This window comes from Prionailurus bengalensis, chromosome D1, assembly GCF_016509475.1.
Source record: "Prionailurus bengalensis isolate Pbe53 chromosome D1, Fcat_Pben_1.1_paternal_pri, whole genome shotgun sequence".
NCBI classification, from domain to species: Eukaryota; Metazoa; Chordata; class Mammalia; order Carnivora; family Felidae; genus Prionailurus; species Prionailurus bengalensis.
In genome coordinates this window covers 15,967,101-15,977,932 of record NC_057346.1, presented here as the reverse complement: position 1 = coordinate 15,977,932, position 10,832 = coordinate 15,967,101, and positions in this window count along the sequence as shown.

Below are 10,832 nucleotides of genomic sequence, written 5' to 3'. Positions count from 1 at the left end.
TTTTTTTTTTCATGTTTATTTATCTTTGAGAGAGAGTGAGGGAGGGAGCAGGGGAGGGGCAGAGAGAGAGGGAGACAGAGGATCCGAAGCAGCTCTGTGCTGACAGCAGAGAGAGACCATGGTGGGGCTTGAACCCATGAACCGTGAGATCAGGACCTGAGCCGAAGTCGGATGCTTAGTTGACTGAGACACCCAGTTGCCCCACATATTCTTTTTTTTTTTTTTTTTGAGTTTATTTATTTATTTTGAGAGAGAGAGAGACCGAGAGAGAGGGAGAGAGAAAGAATCCCAACCAGGCTCTGTGCTGTCTGTGCCGAGCCCTACTCGGTGCTCAAACTCACGAACTGTGAGATCATGACCTGAGTTGAAATCAAGAGTGTGATGCTCAACTGACTGAGCCCCCCCCCCCACCGGGTGCCCCAGACTTGAATATTCTTAAATAATACAACAAACACGTATTACAAGGATTCAGGAGCCAATTTGAAGAGGGTCCCACTGCTCAAAGATGGGGAAATTTGAAAATCCATAAGGATAATAATTATAATGTGTGAACTGCATCAAACATGTTTAATGACATGAGTTTGTAATGACACTACAAATAAACACAAACAAAAATAAATCTTTAACTGGTAACCATTGGATGATATCAGTGAACTAACTCATTATGCTCAAATTGGGTCTTTCCTATATGAACTATCCCATTGGGCAACTATTTAGTACATGAGGAAGTTTCTTTTCCTAGCCAGTAAATGAAGCAGGAATGATAGAATTAGAATATCGCCATTTTGCAATACCAAATGAATGAATAGATCTAAGCACTGGGCATCAAAGGCTGTTAATATCACAAAAAAAGACAACCACACGTTATGTACCTCTTGAAGGAAGAACACAACCCCACAGGACAGGTAGTCTTGGATACAAAAAGTCCACTGTGAATCTGAATGAGCCCCAGTGTAGTTAAGGTCCTCGGCTGTTGGGTGTGGCCAGCATCAGCTGATAACTTGTTAGAAATGCAAATTTTTAGGACTGCATCAGACCAGAGTCAGACACTCTGAAGGTGGGGCCCAGCAATCTGTTTCAACAAGGCTCTCAGAGGATTCTGATACCTTTGGAAACAACTGAGACTCACTGCTTTAAACACAATACCAATTTATAGGAAATACCAAGGAACATATTACACAACATGATGGTGATTGCAGGCAAAAAAATCCAGACTGTGGAAAACGTTATCAGACAAATGACCCAGTTTCTTTACATGTAAATCATAAGAAAATAGAAAAGAGATGAAGGGCAACCTATGTTTTTAAAAGAGACTTTGTGTGGGGGGGGTGCCCCGGTGGCTCAGTCGGATCAGGTCATGAGTTCGAGCCCCGCATTAGGCTGTCTGCTGTCAGCACAGAGCCTGCTTTGGATCCTCTTGCCCCCACCACCTCTTCCCCTGCCCCCCTCACTTGCACTCTCTCTCTGTCAAAAATAAATAAACACTAAAAAATGTTAAAAAAAAAAAAAAGAAAGAAAGAGACTTGGGGAACATACGGACCAATGGCAAATTTTGGATCTGATTTGGATAATTCAAATAAACAAACTGTGAATTTTCAAATAACGCTTATGAGATAATTGGAAACTTTCACACTGGATATTTCATATTTAGGAAATGTTAATTCTTTTTAGGCATGATGATGGTTTTGAAGCTACATTTATTGGTGAAATGATGTCTTCAATTTGTTCAAAATAATATTGGATGGGTGGGTGAAGGTACAAATGGAAAAAGGTTGACCATGGGTTGACGATAAGTGGGCTTTTTTGTTATTTTGTTTTACTATTTACTATTTGTTATACTATTTGTGTAATTTTGCATATGTTTGAAAATCGTCATCGTTAAAGCTTAAGGAAAGAACTGCCTTTGCCTTTGGGGGTCTTCGTGGGAACCCATGGGAAGAATTTTGGGTTTAGATACAGAATCCCCAGAGTGAGCCTTAGTTCTAGCCCATTTATTTTGTAGCAGGAGTGAGGTGGGTAGCTGGGTAAATCGCTTCATATCTGTTCTCCTCATTTTCTTCATCTGTAAATAAAGTGGTGAGAATTACATGATGTGTTCAAATGCTTTGCACAAAGCTTTGCAAAGGTTCTAGTATCCACAGACTGAGTTCAATGAAGCCAGATATGGCATCTTCTTTTTAAAAAAACATTTTTTTTTTTATGTCTTTATTTTGAGAGAGGGGCAGAGCACGAGCGTGGGAGGGGCAGAGAGAGAGGGAGACATAGAATCCAAAGCAGGCTCCAGGCTCTGAGCTGTCAGCACAGAGCCCAACACGGGGCTCGAACTCAGGAGCCCTGAGATCATGACCTGAGCTGAAGTTGTATGCTCAGCTGACTGAGCCACCTAGGCGCCCCTGGCATCTTCTAATATACATATATATTTTTTTCAGCAGTGTTGATCATATAACAGGTGCTTTGTCAGTGTTTAGCTTCAGTATTCTTTTTTAAAAAAAAATTTTTTTTTCAACGTTTATTTATTTTTTTGGGACAGAGAGAGACAGAGCATGAACAGAGGAGGGGCAGAGAGAGAGGGAGACACAGAATCGGAAGCAGGCTCCAGGCTCTGAGCCATCAGCCCAGAGCCCGACGCGGGGCTCAAACTCACGGACCCCGAGATCGTGACCTGGCTGAAGTCGGACGCTTAACCGACTGCGCCACCCAGGCGCCCCTAGCTTCAGTATTCTTATTCAATCAAATCATTATTTATTAAATGAATGATAAATAGGTACATTCCCAATTCTAGGTTCCAGACACCTAGAGCATTCATTTAATAATTTTTTTGTCATTCATTCAATAATTAAGACTTTTAATGAATGAATGAAAAGTAGGCAAGACCTTCTGACAATTGTTGAATATGTCACATTATACACATCCAAGTAGAACCTGTTATATATGTTACAGATTATATTTGCTCCTCTTATTTCACGATGGCTCCTCGGCAGGAAACAGTGAGAAGTTCTTGTGAAGTGTAGATTTTTCAGTCCTGGAGAGGATCTTCGTGAAAACAGGCCAAGTTCAAGCGGAGACTGGTTTCAGGGCTTCACTCTTGCAACTTCCTCGGGTCCCACCAGAGGGAGCTCCATACCGCTTAGCTTTACTGAGACTCTTCGGCAAGTATGCATTCACTCGTTCAGCAAATGTGTATTGAGTGTCCACTATGCGCCTAGCAGTTTTCCCCGCGGAGGACTCTGCCCTCCAGGGACTCAAGTCTAAAGTGGAGACAGACACGTAAACAAGTAACGATGGCACAGCCTAGCGAGGGCTATAATAAAAGCGTGTCGCAAGGTGTTAAGGGGATTATTAACTCTGGCGGCAGGGGGCCAGGAAGTCTTCACAGACTGGGAGCTGAAGTTTGAAAGGCAAGAGTTTATCAGGTGGACAGAGTAGACAATGGTTTATCAGGTAGGGCATAGCTTATACAGATACACGTGGGGAAATAAGAAGAAGCATGTGATGAGTTCGGAATGGCTAAGAATTAAGGTTCCGGGAGGCTGGAGAAAGCGGAAAAGGGGCTGGATAGTTGGCAGGGGCCAGATCATCAAAGGCCTTAATCTGTGAAAAGAGAAGAGCCACTTAGTGTGTATATCAGCTCAATAGCTATATGAGAGATCTTAAACTGTAGGAGAGATTATAGCCTTCTCATACTTGTGCACAAAATAGTTGTTTAGTTTTTTGTGGGTTTTTTGTGGTGGTGGTGGTTGTTTTAAGATTTTATTTGTTGGGGCGCCTGGGTGGCGCAGTCGGTTAAGCGTCCGACTTCAGCCAGGTCACGATCTCGTGGTCCGTGAGTTCGAGCCCCGCGTCGGGCTCTGGGCTGATGGCTCGGAGCCTGGAGCCTGTTTCCGATTCTGTGTCTCCCTCTCTCTCTGCCCCTCCCCCGTTCATGCTCTGTCTCGCTCTGTCGCAAAAATAAATAAACGTTGAAGATTTTATTTGTAAGTAAGCTCTACACCCAACGTGGGGTTCGAACTTACAACCCCCAGATCAAGAGTCACATGTTCCACGGGCTGAGCCAGCCAGGTGCCCCTAGTTTTTTGTTTTTTAGAGGGTCCTCAGGGACCATGTACACACTTCACAAGATCAACGTTCTCATGATTTCATAATCGATGCCCAGTTTGGTGCTCACTTTCTCTCACGTTCTTAGGATTTGGTTTTTGTGACTTAAATGTGTCCAAAAATCAAACACCCTCTCAAAAACCAGGGAGATTTGCCACGATTAAGGATCTCAAAAATAAATAAGTAAAAAATCGTGGTTCAGCCTTCTGAGGCAATTCCTAAAGACTCATTCTAGAAATGTCTGGGAGGGGCGCCTGGGTGGCGCAGTCGGTTAAGCGTCCGACTTCAGCCAGGTCACGATCTCGCGGTCCGTGAGTTCGAGCCCCGCGTCAGGCTCTGGGCTGATGGCTCAGAGCCTGGAGCCTGTTTCCGATTCTGTGTCTCCCTCTCTCTCTGCCCCTCCCCCGTTCATGCTCTGTCTCTCCCTGTCTCAAAAATAAATAAACGTTAAAAAAAAAAAAACTTCTTAGAAATGTCTGGGAGGATGTCAGCAGCATTAGAGTAAAAAGCTTGTGCTGAAGGTGACAGTTTTAATTGATTAGGTAATTAAATTTACTTACAAAATGGAAGTACAGTTGATACCCAAGGCCAAGGTGACAGCTTTAAACCATAATTTTTGCTCTGCCTTTAAAAGGAAGACGTTTCCTCCGGTTACCTGCTAGTGTGGCCCAGCAGAGATCGACACTTGGGCCTACGACACGGGAGGAGACAGAAAACAGCAACAGTGCGGAAGTCTCCCTGAATTTTCCCAGTACTGAAGCTGGGGGGGGGGGGACCCCCACCGAGAGGGGCACCGGGCCTGTCCCTCTCTTGCTCTGACTCACCTGAGGAGACTCACATCCTGTTTGCCTGGGCAAGTGCCTGGCTGCCCCTTCCACCCAGAAACACTGAGCAGACAAGTCCAACCTGCTGGTTCCCTTCAAGGCCTCAGGCCTCAGTGGGAGTGGAGGGGAGGCCAGAGAGGCTAAAATGCCTTAGCCAACTCAGCGCCTTTGCTCAGCATTCCGCAGATCCCTGATGGACACCAGCCGCCCTGAGGCCGGGAGCAGCTTATTAGTGACAGAACAGCCTGACTTTTCCGAGTTAAGACCGAGTTTGAAGGATGAAGCCCTTTAAATCAGGACAGTAGACTTTTAGAATGTAAAGGGCTGGAAGGATTCTTGGAAGTCACCTGGTCCACTCCCTTCCTTTTATAAATGTGGAAACCGAGGACCCGAGAGTTTAAAATAGGGTGACCCCACCTCCCGGTGTCCCTGGGGCAGTCCTGGTGTCTGTGTTTCGGGTGTGAGTATCAATAATGCTGCTTACACTCTCTGAGGTGTCCCAGCTTGGACAACAAATCGTATGGGCACCCACACCCTGACTTAAAAGAAAAGCAAGGCTATGAATAGGTGGGGAGCAGTGGAGAAGGAAGGTTAGAGGGAGGAGACAGTATGAAAAGGGATAAAGGTACACCTGGCCGGCTCAGTTGGTGGAGGCTGTGATTCTTTTTTTTTTTTTTTCCCAATTTTTAAATTATTATTATTATTATTTTTAATCTTTATTTTTGAGAGAGCGAGAGCATGAGCAGGGGCGGGGCAGTGAGACAGGGAGACAGAGAATCTAAAGCAGGCGCCAGGCTCTGAGCTGACGGCACAGAGCCCGACATGGGGCTTGAACTCATGGACCGTGAGATCGTGGCCTGAGCCGAAGTCGGAGTCTTAAACGACTCAGCCACCCACGCGCCCCTTTAAAATTTTTTTTTTTTTAAAGTTCTTATTTTGGGTGTTGTATGGAAACCAATTTGACAATAAACTTCATATATTGAGAAAAAAAAGTTCTTATTTATTTATTTTTGAGAGAGAGACAGAAAAAGCAGGGCGGGGGGACAGAGAAAGAATTCCAAGCAGGCTCTGCACGGTCAGCACAGAGCCTGATGCGGGGCTTGAACTCACAAACTGAGATCACGACCTGAGCCAAAACCAAGAGTCAGACGCTTAACTAACTGAGCCACCCAGGTTCCTTGGGACCTGCAATTCTTCATCTCATGGTTGTGAGTTCGAGGCCCACATTGGGCACAGAGGTTTTTTTTTAATTTTTTGAAAAATGTTTATTTTTAAAAAAAAAAATTTTTTTTCAATGTTTTATTTATTTTTGAGACAGAGAGAGACAGAGCATGAACGGGGGAGGGGCAGAGAGAGAGGGAGACACAGAATCGGAAACAGGCTCCAGGCTCTGAGCCATCAGCCCAGAGCCCGATGTGGGGCTCGAACTCACAGACCGTGAGATCGTGACCTGGCTGAAGTTGGACGCTTAACCGACTGCGCCACCCAGGCGCCCCGAAAAATGTTTATTTTTGAGAGAAAAAGTGCAAGTGGGGGAGGGACAGAAAGAGGGGGGACAGAGGATCTGAAGCAGGCTTTATGCTGATGGCAGCGGGACCCACGTGGGGCTCAAACTCACGAGAAAGGAGATCATGACCTAAGTTGGACCCTCAACCAACTGAACCACCCAGGTACTCCATAGAGATTATTTAAAAAAAAAAAAAAAAGATGAAAGTAAGAAAGAATTTAGCATGTCAGATCTCTTCTCCAGTGGTTCTGTTGCTAAATTACATTTTCCTTCACGAGTTTTTGCTTCTCAAGATAAAAGAGAGAATCATAAATATAAATTTTAAAATGTTAGCTAATTTGGAATTTCTTTGTACTAGCACTATGGTTGAATTCTGTTTGGCTGTATAAGCAAATTACTACAAATCATTCATATGAGAATACCAAAGAGGGGCGCCTGGGTGGCTCAGTCAGTTGGGCGTCCGACTTCGGCTCAGGTCATGATCTCACGGTTGGTAGGTTCAATCCCCTCGCTGGGCTCTGCGCTGACAGCTGAGAGCCTGGAGCCTGCTTCAGATTCTGCGTCTCCCTCTCTCTCTGTCCCTCCCCCACTTGTACTCTGTCCCTTGAAAATAAATGAATGTTAAAAAAAAATTAAAAAAAAAAAAAAGAATACCAAAGAAACAAACGAGGGGAAAAAACTCAAAATTGTAGTAGCTTCTTTTTTTTGAGGTATTCTTTTTTTTTTTCAAGTTTATTTATTTATTTTGAGAGAGACAGAGACAGCGCAAGTCAGGGAGAGGCACATAGAGACGGAGACAGAATCCCAAGCAGGCTCTGCACCGTCAGCACAGAGCCCCGTGCAGGGTTCGAACTCATGAAACCGTGAGATCACGACCTGAGCCCAAACCGAGAGTTGGATGCTTAACTGACTGAACCACCCAGGCACCCAGGTAGTGGCTTTTTGGTGAAAGAGCCACCTGACCTTAGTTTTGCCAGGAAGAAAGAATTTTTACTCCAAACTTAGGCTTTCACCATTATCCTTAAAAGAACTCACTTCTGCTAAGCCAAGATCATTTTACTCACTAATGTTTACAGAACATCTACTCTGTGTTAAAGTACTGTGTTTGATCAGTGAGCTGGGGCACTTCTTTTCGAGAGGCTGGTAAATTTTTTTTTTTAATTTTTTTTTAAGTTTATTTATTTTTGGGACAGAGAGAGACAGAGCATGAATGGGGGAGGGTCAGAGAGAGAAGGAGACACAGAATCTGAAACAGGCTCCAGGCTCCGAGCTGTCAGCACAGAGCCCGACGTGGGCTTGAACTCACAGACCGCGAGATCATGACCTGAGCCGAAGTCGGATGCTCAACCGACTGAGCCACCCGGGCGCCCCAAGAGGCTGGTAAATTTTTAATGACTGTGTGTTTCAATGAACGATTACAAATATTTTATGAGAATGTCACATCTGGCTTATGGTTTGGAATTCTCTTTGTTATGGTGTACCTTCATTAAAATGTAAGGTCATTGGTGTAGAGACTTTTTTTTAAAGAAATGTTTATTTTGAGAGAGACAGAGAGAGCAGGTAGAGGGGCAGAGAGAGAGAGAGAGAGGGAGAAAGAGAATTCCAAGCAGGCTCCTTGCCATCAATCTGGAGCTCGACTTGAGCTGAGATCAAGAGTCAGATGCTTAACTGAGCCACCCAGGCGCCCCTCAGCGTAAAAAGTTAAATTAAAACACATATTGAGGGGCGCCTGGGTGGCATAGTCGGTTAAGCGTCCGACTTCAGCCAGGTCACGATCTCGCGGTCCGTGAGTTCGAGCCCCGTGTCGGGCTCTGGGCTGATGGCTCAGAGCCTGGAGCCTGTTTCCGATTCTGTGTCTCCCTCTCTCTCTGCCCCTCCCCCGTTCATGCTCTGTCTCTGTCTGTCCCAAAAATAAATAAACGTTGAAAAAAAAAATTAAAACACATATTGAGAGGGGCACCTGAGTGGCTCGGTCGGTTAAGTGTCCAACTCTTGATCTCAGGGTTGTGAGTTCAAGCCCTGCATTGGGCTCTATGCCAGGCATGGAGCCTACTTCAAACAAACAACATAGTAAGGATAATTAAACAAAACGATGTGACAGTGTGAGGCCTGCCTTTCTCACGGCAACAAGTGGCTGGAGCTGGGGAGCAGATGTGTCTGCGAATGGGCATGTGTTCTTTCTTGTTCGCCACAGTCCCCACTCACGCCTTATCGTCTCATCCTTGGCCAGCTTCACTCATTTGTTGCCTTGCCTACACCTGGGTCTGGGTCAACGCATGGCTTTCCCACTTTGTTCAGGTGTGTGCTCTTTCGAGGTTGAGTTTCCTCAATCCGGTTCATTCTGGAGATTCCTCCCGGATTTTGGCATTAGCGTGATCCATTTGCCTGAGTTGCCACGGCACACCGTTGTACTGTTGCTGGGTGGGGCCCTGTGACGATTTGCTCGCTGGATGCCATTTAAAACCAGAATCCCATGGTCGGGGCGCCTGGGTGGCTCAGTCAGTTAGGCATCCGATTGCTCAGGTCATGATCTCGAGGTCGGTGAGTTCGAGCCCAGGCTCGAACTGAGCTCAGAGCCTGGAGCCTGCTTCGGATTCTGCGTCTCCCTCTCTCTCTCTGCCCCTCCCCCACTCACGCTCTGTCCCTCTGTGTCTCAGAAATAAATAAACATGAAAAAAAATAAATAAATAAAATAAAAACCCTGAGAAGTCCTGTAGCTATAAACGAAACAAACAAAAACCGTTTAATTTTGTTTCACCTAGTGTTTCCCCTTGCGCATAGAATTTTCTTTTCATTCAGTACCTACTAACACCCGGAGGAGTGGTGTTTGTCTGAATGATCATTGAGGGCATCTTAGTGGTAGTGACAGAGCTCCATGATGCCTCGCCGTTCTAAGAGTTGGACTCCTGAGGGGCACCTGGGTGGCGCAGTCGGTTAAGCGTCCGACTTCAGCCAGGTCACGATCTCGCGGTCCGTGAGTTCGAGCCCCGTGTCGGGCTCTGGGCTGATGGCTCAGAGCCTGGAGCCTGTTTCCGATTCTGTGTCTCCCTCTCTCTCTGCGCCTCGCCCGTTCATGCTCTGTCTCTCTCTGTCCCCAAAATAAATAAACGTTGAAAAAAAAAAAAAAGAGTTGGACTCCTGATCTTGCGCTCTCTTCCTGACTCCTGTATCCATCTTTCCTCTTGCTTGGTTGCGGATGCCGTGCTTCTCTGGCCTGTGATACCGTCTTAAACCTAGTGTGTCTGCAACCCCCCTGTCCCCTCCCCCCCAGCAGACACTTGCTAAAAATAGTGAAGAATGAGAGGCGGGGTTACGTATATCCAGGGCCCAGGGCTGAACACTGCTGAGGTTGCGGCTAGGGGAGAACAGACCTTGCTGATTCAGATTTCAAGTCAGGACTTGCTGCACGTTTCTCTGGGAAGCCTCCACTTGCAGTCATGCTGTAAACAGGCTAATTGCAAGTTCAGCTTTCTTCCGAGAAGGTTGGGTCTGTTTTCAAAGATGTAAGTGCGCTGTCTCAGTGATGTTTACGGAGCCAAATATTTGCCGGTGTTGGAAAAAGGGAAGCTTTTTCCCCACTCTGCCTGGCAGAGTGTGGCTCAGGTGGAGACACCGTCTTTTAATTAACCAGCAGATTATTCTCCACCCTTTTAATGTTAGAATTCGGCGGGTGCTTGAGGCAAACACTTTTGATGACCTATGCTTAAATCCTTAAGTGGATGTAAAATGTCTATTCCGTTTGGAAAAAGTCAAGTCTCCTTAGCATTACTGACAAGTAAGTCCTTATTGCTTTTCTCTTTTACGCATATTTAAACTTTCCATTATGGGGGCACCCGGCTGGCTCAGTCAGTGGAGCCCTCTTCACCTCAGGGTTGTGAGTTCGAGCTCCACGCTGGGTGTAGCGATTGCTAAAGAATAGAATAGAATAGAATAGAATAGAATAGAATAGAATAGAATAGAATAGAATAGAATAGAATTTCCATTACTTATTAGAATTTCCTCTTACATTCTCTGAATTTAACTGAGAACCCTTGTAATACAATGCAGAGGAAAGAATCCCACCTTCCAAAGCTCCTTTCCTGCTGTCCTCTTACATCCTAAACTTGCTTTGTAGAAGAGGGACCACAGGGTTTGGAATTAAAGCCCAGCTACACCGTCTCCGAGCTATGTGACCTTGGGCAAGGTACTAAATCTTCCAGACTCATTTTCTCATCCGTGAAATGGGCATATTAACAAATTACTTTCTAAGGTTGCAGTGAGATGTAAAGATATGAAAGGTTATGTCACAAACGATGGTTATTATTAGCGTGCTCCAGCATTATTGACGCTGAACTTGAAGTTCCTATACAGGCCGTGCCGTCTTAAAACTAATGACAAGACCTTGGCCCAGAGGGCCCTGCCCTTTC